Here is a 16808-nt window from a genome sequence, read left to right as displayed (position 1 = left end):
ACATAAGAACAGTATATAGTCAGCTCCTCTCCAAATGTTTGGTAGTTCATCTGCTTCTTCAGGAGTGTTTGATGGTGTAGTTTTCCTATAAAAAATAATAAATATGACAAAACAAATGCAAAATAGACAACAATGTGTAACAGTGTGGTTTTTGGCTGCAATGAAAGAGAGTCAATGTGTAATTTTAGCTTAGGCTTAGCTGTCCAAGAGCTTTTAAAGATTTTTATACAGACAAGAAAGAGTTGTTTTTTTTTAAATCAATATATTAACATGATTTGGTCATGTTGAGCTATATCTTATTGCTTCATTGCTTGGAAATTTGAACAACAGGTCCACTTTCAATATCACATTTTTTGTTAACAATCTTGTGTTCTCAAAGGAAAATGATGAAATTAACAATGTAAATATTGTATCTGCGTTTAATTGTTTTGTTGCTTGGTTTCATTCACAGGATACCTTCTGGGATTAATTAGTATAGCTGAAAATAAAAATCTTCCATCTCCTTAGATAATTAGGCCCTCTCTGGTATGGGCATTAGTCATTAGAATGTAACTGCTGAAAATAAACAAATATGTTTAGCTTAATAATAATAAAATTCTGAAGAATAGAAAACTCCAGAAGACACCATATGCAAATGGAGGATATAAAAGGACCTGTCCACCAGGATGGAGATCCATAAATGGACAAGGGTTTGATCTGCAGCCATTGGATATTGACTACAACTGTTACAGTTGTGGGGTTCATTATATATTTATAGCCCTCTGCCAGAGCAGTTCTATTGGCTGTGGTTATTATTATTATACAGTATTTATATAGCGCCAAAGGGTATGCTCAGCACTGTACAGTAGCAAGAGGGACAGAACATGAAACAAGACAGTAACAATACAATACACGAGGGGTTCGAGGGCCCTGCTCTTTCGAGTTTACAATCTAGGAGGGAGGGGAAGGTGGTACAGGAGGAGATAGCTGTGGGGGATGGAGTGGTGGGAGGAGTGGAGGAGGTTAGTTGTTAGGTGAGGTCGGGTGTTAGGTGAGGTTGGGGTAGGCTTCCCTGAAGAGGAGGGTTTTCAGGGTGCGCCTGAAGGTGAGGAGAGTAGGTGACAGTCTGATGGTTACAACATCAAGAGGACCATGAGCATGCTGGCACCGGTTGTCATATATTACAGCAGTACCCAGCAATTTGTTGTCATATATCATACACAGATGACGTGTGTATTTATAAATGTATTTTCCAGCAGCAACAAGTCCAACAGTTCTTTTCCAGAGAGAGCTTTAATGGGCTCGGAAACAGTCCATAAGACAGAGGTACAGACAAGGCAGATGACAGGTTACTTAGAATATTCATGAAATTATTACACACCTTCAGAGGACCCACTTTCTCCTGTCACCACTTAACCAAAAGAACCTTCCCTAATATACACATCTTCCTTATTCAGTAAAATATCAGGCACTCTGATTGGCCACTATTAGTAGCCCTTTTGATCCTCTGGGTGACAGGTAATGCCTTTTGGCCTTGGACAGCTGCAGTCATAAATTCTAATCAAAGTTGTTCAGATATTTCCTAAAATGCGTGCTTTTACTATTAATTAGAGCAACAAGTTGCCCCTTGAAGAATGCTACTAATAACTGCTAAAAGCAATGGCCATTACTCCATACTCGTACTCCTAGACCTTTCCTCTGCCTTTGACACAGTTGACCACCCGCTCCTCCTCAGTAAACTCCACTCCATTGGCCTCCGTGACTCTGCTCTCTCCTGGTTCTCCTCTTACCTTTCTCAGCATACTTTCAGAATCACATACAACAACTCCTCCTTTACTCCTCTCCCTCTTTCCGTTGAGGTACCCCAAGGCTCTGTCCTTGGGCCACTCCTTTTCTCTCTCTACACTTCCTCTCTGGGTCAATTGATAACCTCCTATGGCTTCCAATACCACCTCTATGCTGATGACACCCAGATATATCTCTCCACTCCCCAGCTCACCCTTTCAATCTCTTCACGTAATACAAATCTACTAAGCGACATATCAGCATGGATGTCCCACCACCATATTAAACTCAATCTTTCCAAAACTGAGCTTGTTATATTTCCTTCTCCTCCGATCCCCCACTCATGACTTTACCATTAAGATCAACAGCACAACCATTGGTCTTTCCCTCATGCCAGGGTGCTAGGTGTAATCCTAGACTCTGACCTCTCCTTTGGGCCGCACATTTGATCACTGTCCTTTTTTCCTGTTCTCCCCCTGTGGCCCACAAAGGGACGCTCTTCCCCCACTTTTTAGGTCCTTATTGTGGTCATCCTTGGTGTGTTGTCAGTAATGCCCCATGGAACTCCCTGACTAGGCACAGAACATAAGCGTGGTATCTGTATATGAATTATAAATGTAGCGCTAACCCCATAGGATCCCCGTAGGATCTGTGGAGTCCCTTGCTCTTTTGCCATAAAGCTGCTAACAAAGCAAACATAGAATTGAAGCAATACTGGTTGCAACACTATTAGCATACAAAATGTTGGGTAGAAAAAAGTAAGTAGTATATTGGTGACACTTGGTTTCCAGATCAGCATAAATAGTAGAAACACCACCGTAAGTTCAGCAGCAGGCAGTGATGATGTGTAAACTACCAAAGACAAGACAATACTGGCATTAAAAGGAGGTTATGCTAGTCCTAGACTGAGTGGTAATCACAATTTGCAGTAAATTAGTAGTGATGGAAGGGGAAAAGAGGGATGTGTAGGGAAATTTAATAGGAGGTGCAGTCCTTTACGGGGATCATCTGCTGGCTATTGTTGGGGCCCTTTAAGAAGTGTTAATACACTTGTTAATAGTCTCAAATAAACCAGCATGCAGTGTACTATTGCAAAGATGCAAAAGGTAAGGTGTCCAGAAGGGGGGTAATATAAATGTAGAGTAGGTAGGGCACAGATGTGATGTGGTATGCTTAATATCCTGCCTAAAGTGTCTCAGATCCTGCTAGCAAGGGATATAATGGGCAATGAGCCCTCTCACCTGTCCCTGTTATTCAGCTGCATCCTTGTCAGAGATGGGGAGCCCCACTCCATCTCTCTCTGATGCCTATGGAGACTTGTGGTACTGGTGAAAATCTGTGGGTGGTCTTTCCAGTCCCTTCGTTTGGCAATGGCAAAGCCCAAACACAGCGCCCCCGTCTTGTGCAACAAGGGTGTTTCCTTCCCCTACCTCTTGGGCCTCCTGACTGATGTCTCCCAGTTTAGCCTGGTAGCAGCTAACCTTGGATGCAAATGTGTGCTCTCTGAGTCCCTGTGACAAGTGCGCACATTTTCCTGGGCAGCCAGTAAAAATCGTCTCATCTCTTCCCCTTCTCCTCTGTGCTTTTTGGGCACTGTAGTGTAAAGAGTTCAGCACCCCATTGCATTGCTGCTCTCTCGAACTACAAGTCCCATAATCCATCACTCTCTGCATAGTGGTCTATGAACTGGTTTGAGGGTATAACGCAGCACAATATAAGCATTACAGTAGAAAGTAGAGCAACAGAGGGCATTGTCATCTTCTCCATGTTGCTGTAGCCCAGCATCCAGCTACTTAAATAATAATTTTTGTTTTTTTGCTATATTTACCTAAACTTTTCTTATTTGTACAGTGGAGAAAATAATTATTTGTTCCCCTGCAAATTTTGTAAGTTTGCCCACTTACAAAGAAATGATCTATAATGTTTATCATAGGTGCATTTTAAATGATAGAGACGGAAGATTACCCAAAAATCCAGAAAAAACACATGATACAAATGTTATAAATTGAGTTGCAGTTCAGTGAGTAAAATAAGTATTTGATCCCCAAACAAAACATGACTTAATACTTGGTGGAGAAACCCTTGCTGGCAAACACAGAAGTAAGACTTTTCTTGTAGTTGGTTCCCAGGTTTGCACACATCTCACGAAGGATTTTGGTCCATTCTTCTTTACAGATCTTCTCTAAACCCTTAAGGTTTCTTGGCTGTCACTTGGCAACTCAAAATGTCAGCTCCCTCCATAAATTCACAGGATTAAGGTTTGGAGACTAGCTAGGCCACTCCATGACTTTAATGTGCTTCTTCTTAGGCCACTCTGTTGTTGCCTTGGCAGAATGTTTTGGGTAATTGCCATGCTGGAAGACCCTTCTTGACCCATCTTCAGTGTTCTGGCTGAGGGAAGAAGGTTCTCATCCAATATTTTGCCATACATGGCTCCGTCCATTGGCCCCTCAATGCAGCAAGGTCGGCCTGTACCTTTAGCAGATAAACAGCCCCAAAGCATAATGTTTCCACCTCCACGTTTGATTGTAGGGATGGTGTTCTTAGGGTCATAGTCAGCATTTTTCTTAAACCAAACACGGCGAGTTAAGTTAAAGTGTTACTAAACCCAGGACCCTGCATTCACTATATCCGGTTTCCCACATTACACAGTACATGGAAGTGCAATTATTTTAGTAAACACAAACTGCCAAATATATTTTCTCATCAGCAGTTAGAACAGTCTTGTGACTTCTATTAGTGTTTAGCAGAGCTCATGTTAAAGCTTGTAGGGAGAGTTTTCATTCTGCTCTAGGAGGATGCAGAACCCCTGACCTCTGTCTGGACAGTGCTGATTGACCCTGTGCTTATCACATGCAATCTCCCCCCCCCCCCCAAAAAAAAACAAACAAAAAAAAAACCTCTCTAGCAATACACACCTAACTGAGCATGTGCAGTGACTCCACACAATATGTCATATCAGGAGATAATAGGGGGACACTAGAAGAAAGAGAGGATCATAGAAGTCAGTATCAAACAGCCTTTTTTGCACAATGCAGAGGATTAACCACTTAGGTTCCACAGTGAGTGTAACAAGAATGCTTTACTGCATCTACAGACTGATTTTACTGTTGTGGGTTTAGTAACACTTTAATGTCAAAGAGCACAACACTTTCTCCCAATCCTTCTCCAAATCATTTAGATGTTCATTGGCAATCTTTAGATGGGCCCAGGGGCGGACTGACAACTCATGGGGCCCCTGTGTCCTTGCCCACACTCAAAAAAGCCTATGAAAAAGGTACCAGGTGCATTTCATGGGGCCCCCTACTGACTCTGGGCCCTTGGGCAGTGCCCGAGTGCTCGAATGGTCAGTCCGCCTCTGGATGGGCCTGTACATGCGCCTTCTTGAGAAGGGGTGCCTTGCAGGTGCTGCAGGCTTTCAATCAATGCCGGTATGTTGTGTTACCAATGGTTTGTTTGGTGACTGTGGTCCCAACTGCCTTGAGATCATTCAAAGCTCCTCTCATGTAGTTCTGGGCTGATCCTTCACTTTTCTCATGATCATCCTTACCCCATGTGGTGAAATCTTGCATGGAGCTCTAGATCGAGGGTAATTGATGGAACGATTATTCACAAATGGAAGAAATACAAAATAACCAACAGTTGTCTCCTTCTCACCAAATTTCTTGCTGATGGTCTTGTAGCCCATTCCTGCCTTGTTCAGGTCTACAATCTTGTCCTTGAAGTCCTTTCCTTTCCTTCTTTGGTCTTGCCCATGGTGGTGAGGTTTGAATGGAAGAAAGATTTTGTGGACAGGTGTCTTATATACACATAGGGAGTTGTTGTTAGGAGTACCTAGTTAAATTTAAAGGACTTATCTGTGTACCACATGAGCACATAGCATCCTTGCCCTGGGCACTGGGAAAACCTGTCCCAATACTGACAATGTTATTAACTTAATATGGTCATGTGACCCTATTAGGTCAATGATGTCAGAAGCAACCTCGTTCCTTTCTGTTCATGGATCAAATTAATTTTAAATGGTCGAACCTTGAGAGATAGAGGTATAATTTCCCAACTGAATATCCCTCTAGAGATAAGCAAATACATAAAACCAGCTAACATTTAGTTTCAACCTGACCTTCATGAAGCTCACAGATTGGAGGTAATATCTCTGTGTGTTCCTGAGAGAGTCCAGAAAAACAAAAGAGCTGAAACACACTGAGGGTTATTACACACATAGATACAGCACATAGTTATATTAAAAGCTGATACTTCTACCATGCTCAGCATTACAGACTGAAAACGTTTTTCAAATCACTGCATGTCTTGTTTTTTTACTAACGTGCCTTATTTTTAACCTCCCTAGCAGTATTCCCGAGTGTAGCTCGGGGTAAAATGTCAGTACCAAAAGCGGTAGCCCCGAGCTACACTCGGGCTTACCATGCGGTGCTGCATAGGGATTCCCTGCAGTGCTTACCTTGTCATTCGGTCCCGCGATGTGTCCCCTGCAGCGTTCCCGGCCATCTCCTCCAACCGATGCCGGCATCCGGCTTCTGTGTTCCGGTCCCTGTGGCGTCGGGACGTAAGGGCGCCGCCAGCGGCGGCGGGAAATTTGAAAATTTAAAAAAAAAATATTTTTTTCCAAACAAACTTTACATGGTAAAACATTGCTGTTTCAACTCATTTCACATACATTTTGTCCCGAGTGCTTTGTCCTGTGCCCTGTCTGCATTTTTACTGTTCTTTCTGCCTGGAAACTGAGAAACGTCCATAGCGTCCAAAAAGTGTCCCTTTAGGTCAAAAGCGGGTTTGGATCAGCTAGAGAACAGCGATAGTAAATCAGAACCACTTGCAGAATTGAGTGATAATGATTCGTGGGGGAAATTCCTCATCAGACACTGAAAACGATTCTGTGACTTTGCTCAGCAATGTGCGAACTTGGCGCTCTATTTCAAATTTCAGTGTTTTTGGTTTGATTACATTATTGAATTAAATTTATTATTATTATATTATTATTTTTTATGATTATTTATTAAATTATAATTTATGATTTCGTGTTTCAAATTTTATCATACCCGGGATGTTTACTAGACTTTTGTTCGGACAGATTTCAGTGAGTTATTCCTAAAAATTACAGCCTACAATAAAAAAAACTACATATTTCCATGCAAAATAATAGTACCGCTTTCAGCACCAAAAATCTGAAATAATCATACTGCCAGGGAGGTTAATGTCTTTACGAGACCGTATGTTTGTACTTTCTATGTCTGTCAAGTTTTCAGTAGTTAGTATGGCTTATAGTAGTTAGTTATATTCAACTGGACTAGTCCTGTAAAGCTGAACGCATTTTACTACTCATCCAAATGGCTACCCTAGTTTTAATGAGTTTCAGGAACATACCGCAGCATTTATAGGCCATACAGGTGACTCTGTCACCTTAATTCAATCATGGAATGTGCCAAGGTGGATTTTAATTGTCTAAGATCATTGTGGGAGGTGTGAAAGTTTGTGCAACCACCATGTTCTCATGACCTAATCCAGCCCAATAGCGCCATGAAATCTGATACAGGTGCTAATCATTCAGATTACATGACCACATCAGCCATGCAATTTAAAGGATTGCCACCTGTCCCAGACTTACTGGCATCAAGGAATTGGATCATGTAAAGTTGCAAAAATTTGCCACAATCTCTAGATTTTTGAAAATGAAAACTTTCAATTGTTTGGGACAAACTGCCACAACTGCTCTGAACCTCATTAACAACCACACTCTGGTATCTATCCTTTAGCCAGTTGCATATCCACTGAACCACCCAAGGGCTGAGTCCTAGCTTGTACAACTTTTGTATTAGATCATTATGTGGAACTGTATCAAATGTCTTGCTGAAATCAAGATATGTTATGTCCACAGCACCACTCTGGCCCAAAACATTGGTAATATAGTAAAACAAATCCAATCAGATTAGTCTGACATGATCTGCCCTCAGTAAAACCATGCTGCTTTGGATTCAGCAAGTTTTATGTTTTTAATTGATCAATGATCCTTCTTTTCAGGAGTGATTCCATTAACTTGACTACAACCGGTGTTAAACTCACTGGCCTGTAATTGCCAGCTTCTACCTTGCTGCCCTTCTTGTGGATCAGTACAATATCATTGCTGTGCGTTTCTACTGTAGAACATCATTGTCACCCTACTGCAGGAAGTTGAGAATTAATAGATCTACTGGCAGATTCAACAGGTAATAAAACTATATTATAGGGGATGTGTGAGTTTTTTTATTTGTTTAGCATTACACTTTAACTTCTGTACCAAGTTATTATTAGGAACAATTTCAAACACAGAAATATTGCATCAGTAGTATTACCAACATCTAGATTTCCAGATTTAATCAGAAATACTGGTGATGTTAGCTGCACATGATCTACATTTCATAAGAACTTGCTAATTCTCGTTAATTAGGCTGTCAGTCAGTTGTTATATATTTTTTAAATTTCTTCCCTTAACATATATTCTTGTTCAAACTTTTTATTAACAGTAAAACCAATGTAACAGGGGCAGAGAGACATCATCAGTATACAACAGAAATTGTACTGATAACAATGTTGGGAATAGACAACACAATGACAGTGTCGTAATAATGAGAACGAAAAAATATATCGCAAAAACAATGCAAAGTTTCTAATGATAGTAAAAAGTTGGGGGTTGTCAACGATGGATTCATATTTTCGATCAGTTAGGATAATGACTCACTGGAACGTTGTGGAAGATTAAGGGACTTTAGAGGAGGGTAGAAGAGGGGGTAGGTGAGGACAAGGGGGAGAAAGAGGGTAACAGCAGTGACTCCATGAGCGGTAAGGAGGAGCATGGTAACAGGCGAGCATCATATAGGGTGGGCCGATAACAATGTCCAAGGCACTCTGTACGAAAATCAAGGAAGAAGAAGGGATTCGTCAAAATTAGGTGGGAGAAAACATTCTACCCAGGGGCTCCAAACATTTAAGAATTTAGGGATCGTGTCAAGAATCGTGGCTTCCACCTTTGCGTGTATCATAGCTTGCGTTATTCTAGATTTAACAGCTGTGATGTTTAAGGTGGGGGATTTCCAGGATTTCGCTATGACCTGCTTGGCCGCCGTAGTGACATGCAGAAGAAGTTTGAATTCTGAATTGGTAATACCCAGAGGGCGTTGATTGAGTAGGGCTGTGGCCCCTTAACATATATTCAAAAAAATGCAAACACAACAGAAGTTGTTTATAGTTATATGGTTTAAGGTTTAACCTCCTTTAGAAATGTATGCTATCTGTTGTAGACCAAACATTTTACCGAGACAGTTCAAAGGTCTAAGAAGTGAGATACAGTTATTCTGTAATTAATTACAGAACTTAAAGTGGTTGTAAAGGCTCAAGGTTTTTTTATCTTCATGAATTCTATGCATGAAGGTAAAAAACCTTCTGTGTGCAGCAGTGCCCCCAGCCCCCTCAATACTTACCTGAGCCCAGGGGCGGACTGACAATTCATGGGGCCCCCGGGCAATAGGGGATCATGGGGCCCCTGTGTCCTTGCCCAAACTCAAAAAAGCCTATGAAAAAGGTACCAGGGGCATCTCATGGGGCCCCCTACTGACCCCGGGCCCTCGGGCAGTGCCCGAGTTTCCAAATGGTCAGTCCGCCCCTGCCTGAGCCTCATCGCAATCCAGCAATGTGAACAACAGCCTCGACTGTCCTGGGTCTCTGCCTCCTCATTGGCTGAAACAGCAAGCGGAATACTTTGATTCCCACTGCTGTCAATCACAGTCAGTCAGCCAATGAAGGGAGAGAGGAGGCAAGGCCAAGCCACGGCTCTGTGTGATGCAAACTTCTTGCTGTGGGGGCACCCAACAGGAGGCAGGGGCCTGGAGAGCCTGCGGGAGACCCAAGAAGAGGAGGATCCAGGCTGCTCTGTGCAAAACCAATGCACACAGCAGGTAAGTATAATATGTTTGTTATTTTCCCAAAAAAATGAACCTTTAGAATCGCTTTCATTCTTTTAGTACATAGGTGTGAATGCCTTTTGAGCCAGGTGCCTTGTCTATTTTCATTTAATTTAGATGTAAGCACTTGTCCTTTAGTGTTAGGCTCATAGTTTTGATTAGGAAGAATAGTTATTATTATTATACAGTATTTATAAAGCGCCAATAGTTCGCTCAGCGCTGTACATTACAAAGGGGGAATATTTTAAATACCACCCATTTGGTTTATCTTTATCTACCATTAAAGCTTCAGTTAAAGCAGAACTCCAGTTTCAAATTTAATTCATAACTGGGCTTCCATCGTTCTGTCATTAACTTCTCTCGGGCTATGCCTCCAGTTGAACTTTCATTTGTTGTTCCAACTCCGGCACCATCGCTCTCCAGTTTACTGATAGCACATTGAACGCCACTGGTACCCATTAAAGATGGAAAGCAGAGTGGTCACACATCTTTATAGTCTTCTAAAAGGTAATCATTGAATTTCTGATTGGAGTTCCACTTTAAAAAAACTGCTGCAACTTTATACATACATTTTTTGGTCCTTATAAAAATGATGAAGAGATGTAGCCAATGCTTTCCATTCAACTTTATTGGTTTAACATAAGAAAAGAAGCAGCTGTGAGTCAGCAGAAATTACATGTAGCACAGGGTTCATTTGGTATCCATCCCTGAGTTCTAAAGGTAATAATCTAAGGAATCAATAAGAGACTACATCCTATTTACTTATTTTCTGAATTGCATTACTCATAAGACTTATTAATATTAATGCTGTAGTGATGTAGAAGTCAGCAGAAGAAACCATGGCGCAGCAGAAATATTCAATGCACCCCAAAGTATAGGATACTCGCAGCCACCAGAGATCTGCAACATCAGAAGTTTAGGATGTGGGCTAACTAGCTATGTTGGAGATAGCTAAGACATGGGCTAGCTTTAGTTTTAGTTGGTGATCCTAATAACAAATTCCCTTTAACCACTTCCTATCCGGACACTTTCCCCCCCTTCCTGTCCAGGGCAATTTTCAGCTTTCAGCGCCATCACACTTTGAATGACAATTGCGTGGTCATGCAACACTGTACCCATATGAATTTTTTACCATTTTTTTGAGACAGATAAAGCTTTATTTTGGTGGTAATTATTCACCACTGGGATTTTTAGTTTTTTTGCTATGTAAATGAAAACGTCCAAAAATTTTGAAAAAAGTGTTTTTCTTATACAATTTTGCAAATTAATAATCTTTCATCATAAATCTTGGCCAAAATGTATTCCATTATATTTTTAGTGAAAAAAAAAATAAGACAAATTAGTTTATAACCAAAAATTATGTTACACATTTTTTTTACATTTTTATTTTATTTCTTTATATTATTATGTTTTTTTTTTTTTTTTTACATACTGTCACCCTAGCAGTACAGTGTCACCATGGTGACACTGTACTACTTGTGGGGGGGTGATGAAGATTTTTTTTTTTTTTTACAGTGATTGCTTTTACACCCATATAGGATGTAAAAGCAATACTTTCTCTTTCTCTCTGTCTGCATTCTTGCAGCCATTGAGAAATACTGAGTGAGCTGTGATTGGTCACAGCTTGCCACATGGTACAAGGCTGTTGTGAATAGCCTTGTACCATGTGACCTCTGTGATCATTCACAGATTTCACATGTAGTAAGCAATGATGTCACAAGTGACATCTTGCTTACTACTCTGCATATGATCACTGATTGGCCAATCAGTGATCACATGATCGGGACCTCACAGAGAGGTCCCGGCCGACGATCGGTGTTCCACTGTGTCCGGAGGACACAGAGGGCACCGGATCACGGTGCTGCGCCCTCCGAGGGAGCGCGCACAACTAGAAAATGCGGGTGCCGTTTATGAACGGCAACCCGCCCCTAGAGTGACACTATCCTGCCGTTTAAAAACAGTGGGCGGACGGCAAGTGGTTAATGATTTATTAGTAAATACAGAGCTGAACTAATTGATGTCTGAAGTTTAGCTTTTACCGACCGTGTTGCCTTTTTGCCAATATATTTCTGAAATATATCAATATTCTGCTAGTTTTATTAATTCAATCAAGTTTTGTGTCATATGGAATGACCACACTGTCAGCATTACTCATATGAGTAATGCGCTTTTGCAATTGAGAATCTAAAGCTGGCCATACACCAGCAATAATCATTCATCAGAGCATTCAATAGTACCATTATGGACTCAACAAATTTTGCATGAAAACCCTGATTGCTATGCCAATGTTTAGAATGCCATGTTACATTTCAGGATGCACATGCACATTCCAATAAGTATGATTTTTCCTAAACGAAAATCACATTTACAGTTAGAATTTACTTTGTTCTAAAAAAAAAATTAAATTCTCCTACTTTAAGTTTATTTGTTCAAAATGATCATCAATTTATTCCCACTAACTATTGGGAAATCAAGTGAATTTTCCAAAACATTCTTAAAAATAAATTATATTAGAGTATGGCCAGTCTGAGAAGATGAAATATAATCTTTTATCAGTTACTGAAATTAATTCCTTCAGAACTATGAAGGTACCACCAGACAGAGGGCCAATCAGCCACAGCTGAAGGGACCCCTTTTTTGGACGAACCCTGGTTGAGAGTGGGTGATCTATCTAGACCCTTCATATGTATCCAACTTGATTTCTTTTTTATTCCTATAAATACTATTGTCACAGGGATTGCACCTACAACAGTATTTACCTAAAACATATAAAAAAGTCTTCATATTGATGGCTATATTTAAAAGGTCCATTGCTACGTTTGTAAAATGAACTGCTTGTGTGAGATGTTCAAATGTTCTCTTTCTAAAATGTAGACTTTTTATACCCTCTTTGTCATCTTTATTGAACAGCAACCCTAAAGATAGCAAGTGATGGGCTGAACATCCCCGTGTTCGGTTTGTGGTAAAAAGTTTGAACCTAATGAATGCTCGACCGTGAACTTCCAACTCAATGCAAGTCTATGGAACTAGAACTTGTAAATTCAAAAGTGCACAATTTGAAGGCTTATATGCAAGTTATTGGCCATAGAAGGGATGACTCGGGTACCACCCTTAGGAACTGTGACAAAAAAAATTTCAAAAAGTACCATTTTAAAATGAGCAGTCATTTTTCATTGCTTAAAGTAGAAAAAAAAGAAAAATTCCTTTAAATATCATGCATGGGGAGTACCCCTAAACTACCTGCAAAGTTTCACATCTGTACAAGGTACAGAACCTGATCCAGAAGGGCTGACATTTTTTTTTTTTTAATTACATTTTTATTTTAAAAAAAACAGCATGGGCCCCCCCCCCCCCCCAATCCTTTAGGTCTGGTAGAAAGGTTAGAATAGACCCCAAAGTTAAAAAAAAAAAAAAATAATTAAAAAGTGTGTGGGGTTCCCCCTAAAAGCCATACCAGACCCTTTAGACTTTTAAGGAGGGAAAAAAGCATGAGCAAATTCCCACCAGACCCTTGATCCAAGCACAGGCCTGGCAGGGCAGGAAAGGGGGGGTGCTTACCAGGCCTTGTGCCCTCGGCATTGTGACGGTGTCCCCATTCCGATGGGGACAAGAGCCTCTTTCCCACAACCTTGGACCAGTGGTTGTGGGGGTCTGTGGGCAGGGGGGTCATTAGCATCAGGGCATCCCTTTAAATAAAGGGACACCCTGATGCCCCACCTCTTGTGAATGAGTAAAGGGTTGTACCCATGACCATTCACTAAAGGGTTATATTTAAAAAAAAAATAAAGAGACCAGTCTTTTGAAAAATGCCTTTAATTGAAAAAACCAAAGCAACAGTTTTTAAGAAGTATTTTAATAAAAAAAGAAAAAGCCCCAAAAAATGGTTCCATCATTGAAATCCATCATTAATCACGGCGTCCAGCATTGTCACGATGACCCCAAATCATCAAAATAAAAAAAAAAAACAACCCCCCCTGACTCAACCGTACCTGCTGAGTATTTGCCACTATCTGACATTTGCAGGTCAGATATAAACAAATGGGCAGAGCTAGCGGTGGTGTCACTGCTAGCTCTGCCCAATCGTACTGTGATTGGCCAAAGCATTGCACCTGACCTGTGTCAAGGTGCATTGCTTTGGCCAATCATGGCACTCACAATGCCAGCTGAATTCAGCAAACACTTGAATGGCCGATGTTCGTGTGGAACTTAAGTTCAATTCAAACATTAAGTCCATCCCTAAAGATAGCACATTATGCATGTTCTGGTGCTTCTGGGACCTTCCAAGTCATTAGTATTTGCTTTGCTGGTCATATTACGTAGTTATCTGTAAAACAAATCTGTCTTCTTTATTAGAACCACTGGCTTCAATGTCCCAGATGATGTCAGAAAAGCCAAAATCAACTGTAGCTAGGATTGCATTTCTGCTTGCTGCTTTTTCAATTTTTAGCATTATATAAAGAAATGTAATTTATGTGAGGTAGAAAGTATCTCATATATATATATATATATATCTATCCAGTTGTGTTCAAAATAATAGCAGTCAGGCATCACTAACCTGACCAATCACTGTTTTTGGTAGAAATGATATTTCTACATGGCAATTATTTACTAGCAGGTGTAGTAGAGTAATAGAAATCCAACAGACCCAACAGTCATGACATGCATGCTGCTGATTCTGTGTCATTGAATCACTCATTGAAAGGGGCATGTTCAATATAATAGCAGTGTGGAGTTCTATTAGTGAGGTCATTCATTCTTTGAAAAACAGGTGGCAATTATTGCCCTTATTTAAGGAAGGAAGGCAGCAAATGTTGTACATGCTGGTTACAGTGCAATTCTCTCTGAAATTCTGAGGAAAATGGGTCGTTCCAGACATTGTTCAGAAGAACAGCATACCTTGATTAAAAAGTTGATTGGAGAGGGGAAAACATATAAAGAAGTGCAGAAAATTATAGGCTGCTCAGCTAAAATGATTGCAAATGCTTTAAAATGGCAACCAAAACCTAAAAGACGTAGAAGAAAGCGAAAAACTACCATTGGAATGGATAGAAGAATAGCCAAAATGTCAAGGACTCAGCCAACAATCAGCTCCAGGAAGATGAAAGAAGGTGTAAAGTTCCCTGTGAGGACTGTTACAATTAGAAGATGCCTATGTGAAGCCAAGCTATCTGCAAGAAGCCCCCGCAAAGTACCACTGTTGGAAAAAAGACGTGCTGAAGCGGTTACAATTTGCCAAAGAGCACATTGACTGGCCTAAAGGGAAATGGCGCAACATTTTGTGGACTGATGAAAGTAAGATTGTTCTTTTTGGGTCTAGTGGCCGGAGACGTTATGCTGCAGAGGAAATGCCCTTGAAATGGGTGTTCCAACAAGACAACGACCCCAAACACACCAGTAAACGTGCAACATCTTGGTTCCAGACCAACAAGATTGACGTTATGGAGTGGCCAGCCCAATCCCCGGATCTTAATCCAATAGAAAACTTGTGGGGTGACATCAAAAATGCCGTTTCTGAGGCAAAACCAAGAAATAGAGAAGAACTGTGGAATGTCGTCCAATCATCCTGGGCTGGAATACCTGATCACAGGTGCCAGAAGTTGGGTGACTCCATGCAACACAGATGTACAGCAGTTCTCAGAAACAGTGCGACTACAACCAAATATTCGTGAAGTCATTCAAAGGAAAGCAAAATCTTCAAACATTTTTCAGTTTATATAGTGAATGTTTGAGTTTGTAAAGAAGAATACAAACACTGCTATTTTTTTGAACCGTCTAACATTCACTTTTCTTCAATTTTTTTAGAGGAACAACACAAATTTGATCTATTTTTGTTCATGTTGTGATTTGGAATAGAATGTGTAGTGTTCCCAATGCATTTGTGTGTATGGAAATCAAAGGTATTAGAAGGATATTGAGCTTTATTCACTTTCTTCAACACACTGCTATTATTTTGAACACAACTGTATATATATATATATATATATATATATATTTATTTTATTTTTTTTATTTATTAATTTTTTTTTATTTCATGCTTTGTAGTCTTCTTCAATATTTGCATATAAGGTGGTCTGAAAGAAGATTTTATGAGCAGATAGGCCCTTACACCTTTTGCCTTACAAATGAATTGCCCAATCTTGCATATTTCATACAACGTAGCAGCTCCAAATACTATTGGCAATCATATACTCAAACGCTCACCTTGGTACCTACTGTATATTACTGTCTACTTACACTGACCCACTGGATGGAGACATAGTTGGGTCTCTATAGTGTAGAAAGAAAGATTAAGCTGAGGGAGCGAATGGTGGTTGACAGACCAAGATTTAGGACTAGGGTGGACCTCTTCGGAGGGGTGCTTGTCGGGAAGCTTATGGCCTGGAAAGGAGGACTGCAACCATGCATGTAGTGTGGTAAGTCACCACATAAATATGAACAATATTTTTTTTCTTGGAAACTGTAAGCTACCAAATCTTTGGAATGAACTGTGCCCACTGTTGACTACTGGATTGTGTACACCATTTTTAATTTTGTTATACAAGAACTGTTCAGTAGAGTTTAAGAAGAGAAAATTAAGAAAATAAACTTTGCTGTAGTATAATTCTGAATACAAGTAGATCTCTTGTAAGTGGGTGCAATAAAAAGTGAAGGAAGTTGGGCATAGCATAAGGCCCTATAATAGTTCAAGTGGATAAAGAATTGGCATAACACTAATGCCCAGTCTATAACTTGGAAGAAACCCCTGTAGCAGCAGGTTTAAGGATAGGAGTGGTGGTGATGAGCTACAGAAGGCAGTAGAGTGCTGACCAGGAACGTTCCTCTTGTATACTCAACAAAACATCTAGCCTCTTGTTGCTTTCATCTGAAACTGCTATAGCCACTTGAAGACCGAGCCTTTTCTGGCACTTTTTATTTACATGTAACAATTAGTATTTTAAGCTAGAAAATAAAAATATATGTTTTTAAAGCAGAGGCCCTAGAAAATAAATTGTTGGGTTTTTCAATGTTTTATGTCACACAGTATTTGTGCAGCAGTTTTTCAAACACATTTTTTGGGAAAAAATACACTTTTTTAAAGGTTTAGAGAATACA

The sequence above is a fragment of the Staurois parvus genome, unplaced genomic scaffold (assembly GCF_062004578.1).
Source record: "Staurois parvus isolate SC_StPar_1 unplaced genomic scaffold, SC_StPar_1.0 ptg001192l, whole genome shotgun sequence".
Lineage (NCBI taxonomy): Eukaryota > Metazoa > Chordata > Amphibia > Anura > Ranidae > Staurois > Staurois parvus.
Note: the sequence above shows the minus strand (reverse complement) of the source record.